This window comes from Aphidius gifuensis, linkage group LG5 (genome assembly GCF_014905175.1).
Source record: "Aphidius gifuensis isolate YNYX2018 linkage group LG5, ASM1490517v1, whole genome shotgun sequence".
Taxonomy (NCBI): Eukaryota; Metazoa; Arthropoda; class Insecta; order Hymenoptera; family Braconidae; genus Aphidius; species Aphidius gifuensis.
In genome coordinates this window covers 7,514,536-7,518,577 of record NC_057792.1, presented here as the reverse complement: position 1 = coordinate 7,518,577, position 4,042 = coordinate 7,514,536, and the positions used below count along the sequence as shown (strand labels likewise).

At 30.8% G+C, this 4,042-nt stretch overlaps 1 pseudogene; it reads left to right on the top strand.

The window, feature by feature from the left end:
* The first annotated feature begins 245 nt into the window (after positions 1-245).
* LOC122857451 lies at positions 246-2,454 on the top strand (annotated as a pseudogene).
* The last annotated feature ends 1,588 nt before the right edge of the window (positions 2,455-4,042 follow it).

The following is a 4,042-nucleotide window of genomic DNA, read 5'->3' as shown; positions in this document are numbered from 1 at the left end:
ATTCTATTCTTTTTATGTAAATAATATACTAATTACTTTTCTCAGTGTCTCGATAATCCTTGAAAAACTGTTTATTTTGTTTCTTATTAAATATATATTTATTTAGTTAGTTTCCATGTAGATATAAACAAGGAAAAAATTTTATTTTTACATCAGCTTTTTTTTTTATTATTTATTCTACGCATCATTGTCAGCAAAGGTCATAACTCACTTGATCATTATGACCATGAGATAAATTTTTTTTATCAAACATTTGCGCTGTCATTTAATTACAAACACTTGCACAGACAACTGCATATATATGTGTTTCAGTTTTCGCATTAGACTGAAATGTTTAGTGCATTATAGACTTGCATGTCTAAAAGATCTGTAGCTGAATTTTAATATTCGCTTCGATAGTTTTTTTGTAATGATGGATACTTGGACGTTGCTTTTGAGTTTTTTAGTTTTATAATTGTGTATATTTATTTTCAATCTGGGAAAGTGAAGTATTTTGAAAAACATGAAATTCCACATATTAAACCATGGCCACTGTTGGGAAATATGGGAGCATCATTGTTTCGGAGAATTTCAGTGTTTCATTACATCCAAAATGTGTATAATATAAATAAAGATGCTAAATACGTTGGTTTTTATGACTTTGGTAGTCCAACTGTACTAATACGTGATCCAGAACTAATTAAATCAATTGCTATAAAAAATTTTGATCATTTTGTTAATCATCGTTCTTTTGTTAATCCCGAAGTAGAGCCACTTTTTGGTAACAATCTTTTTTCATTACACGATGATAGGTGGCGAGAAATAAGAAATCTTCTTACTCCTGCCTTTACATCAAGTAAAATGAAAGGAATGTTTAAATTAATGTCAAATTGTGCTGAAAATTTTGTTGACTACCTTGTGAAAGATTCAAAAGAAAAACCACTTGAAATATTTTCGAAAGATGCATTTTGTCGTTATACAAATGATGTTATAGCAACTTGTGCATTTGGAATATCAATAAATTCAATGAAAGATAAAACTAATGATTTTTATGTACTTGGTAGAAAGGCTACAAACTTTGAAGGATTAATGTCCGTAAAATTTTTCTTTGTTCGGAGTTTTCCAAATTTCTCAAGATTATTCAACATAAGAATAATTGATAGTAGAGCAGATGGATTTTTCAAAAAAATTGTAGAAGATACAGTACGTACAAGAGATGAAAAAGGAATCACAAGACCAGACATGATTCAATTGATGATGGAGACAAGAGCCAATAAGACTGGACCAACTCTTTCGATAGGAGATATGACATCACAAGCTTTCATCTTCTTTTTTGGGGTTTGTTAACAATTTAAATAAAATTTGAATGAATTCTGTATATTACACATTTACTTTGAACAAAAAAAAAACTCCATAAATGCCATGTATAATTATAAATAAATTATATATTATATGTATATTTTCTTTTTTACGAATTCAGGGCTTCGATACGACATCGAGCCTCATGTCATTCGTTGTTCACCAAATCGCTGCTAATCCTGAGATTCAAGCAAAGCTTCAAAACGAAATTGATGAAATGTTAGAAAGAACAAATGGGGATGTAACATATGAAGCTGTAAATAGACTTGCATATCTTGACGCAGTCATTAACGAAACACTCAGATACTATCCGATTGCTGGATTTCTTGACAGAGTTTGTTCGAAAAGTTTTGAATTACCTCCAACATTGCCAGGAGCAAAACCACACCGCCTTGAACCTGGTGATTTTATATGGTTTCCAGTTTTTGCAATTCAAAGAGATCCAATATATTTTGATGAACCTGACAAATTTTATCCAGATAGATTTATTGAAGACCCAAAAGGCACTTTGAATTCTCCAGCATACATGCCATTTGGTTTAGGTATATATATTTACATTCATTTATTATGTTGAAAAAATTACTTATCAATTGTTTCAATTTTCAGAATAGAATTTATAAATGCATATATTTATAATAATTTTTTTTATTTAGGTCCAAGAATGTGTATTGGCAATCGATTTGCATTATTAGAAACTAAAGTACTATTAGTGCATCTTGTTGCTAAATGTCAACTCAAACCAGGTAAAAAAATGATTTTGCCACTTGAAATTAGCAAGAGTAGTTTAGCAATGGCAGCTAAAGGAGGGTTTTACCTGGAAATTCAACCAAGAAAAACCCAAGAAAAAAATTCGTGATCGTCTGTGGAAGATCGTTGAAGATGTCACTTTTGCAGACTACATCTACGACTATATAGTTATATATATCTACTAGCTGATTAACCCGGCTTCGCTCGAGATTATTTTTACAATTTTAGAGATGTTATCAATTGTTTAAAAAAATTAATGACTTGCTAGCTCCAAATAATATTTCTATTCCAAACTTTTTGGTAGCAAATAAAAGTCAGAATTTTTTTCGATGAATTTTTTTTAAATTTTTATGCTAGTTTTTTTTTTTTAGATAATGGATGTCAAAGTTGACAACTTTAACACATAAGAATAGGGGAAGAATACACATTTATGCTTGTCGTTAAAAAAATTTTTACTACTACTATTTTTTAATTATCAGTCTGTTTTTCTTCACAATACGGATTACACACTGAAAACACGTTCCTGCTGCCGTAGCAGTAAAGTAGCAAAATAGACTGCGAAGCGCTGAACTGCTGTAAGAGCAGTACACCCAACTTGGAATTTCTGTACTGCTCTCAAAGCAGTACAGCACTGCTGCTGTAGCGGTAGACTTTACTGTTGATGAGTTCAGGCGTATGAGCGGTACAAAGAATGCTGTATGAGTATGCTGTAAAGACTCATTCGATAAATTAAATGATGTATATATGTATATTATTAATATTAATTATTAATAAATATGATTATATATTACTATTATTATTGAATATGAATCGATTTTAAAATCTTGTATATTATAAAAAAATATGGATAAAGAATTTGAAAAAAATATATTTTATTTGAATATAGAATTAAAAAAAAAAAAATTTACATTTTTAATTTACCGTGTAATAATAATAAATTAACTTATTGATTAAACAAAGGAATTGCATTAACTATAATGATAGTATAAAAATAATATTACACGGTAAATTAAAAATGTAAAAAATTTAATTTTTAAGGCAGTATGTAAATCTCAAAGTAGGACGACTCTTTGGGTGCAAAGGGGCACTCTGATAACCATAGTTCAAAAAAATAATAAGCGCCCCATAATGTCTGAAATTTTTATACTTTACTGCCGCATCTCTAGAAGTATGAGTGTGGGCGGCTCGTATTTACACACTAATCTACTTCAGCAGATTCTCAATGCTTCGCCCGGTACTGTTTGACCCTAAATTTTCGTCTTAAATAATGAATAACTTTCAAAATCCGTGGTAGAAATCAATGATTTTTTTTTATTATCTTCGTAATTTAAAGAAGTATAAGCTGTAGTAAAATGAAGGTTTTCTGTGAGAGCGTTTTTTCAATAGAAGAGAAAACGAGCCGATGCTTCCTATACGTGTGTAAAAAGTGTTAATTGTTGTCAACTTTGACCCTAATTATCTCACCTAAATCGTGGTAGAAAATTACAAAAAAAATTTGATAAAAGAGATCTTTATTTCACTTAAAAATAAGCCTCCTTTGATCGAAATCTGTGAGAGGGAATCTTTTTCAATATTTTGACATACCGCCTTAAAAGAAATGTTTAATTGAACATTTAAAAAATTCTAAATTTTAATCCTAACCTATAAGTGATGTCAAAGTCGTGAACCGTATATGACCGCGCATACAGACGTGCGCATTCAGTTGCCACAGCAGTGCCTTGTACTGCTGAATCAGCAGTACAGTTTACCGAGAATATACGGGTGCTTACTGTGGATTTACATGGACATCCTGCTACTGTAGCGGTCTACCATTACCGGTCTAATAGCTATTAGAATAATAAATAGATCTAGACCGTGGCAGGTCTAGACCGTGCCTGCAGCGGGAACGTTTTTTCAGTGCATACTATTGGGCCGAAACTTTGTTTGACGATGGGATTTACTTTCAACCTTAAGGTTG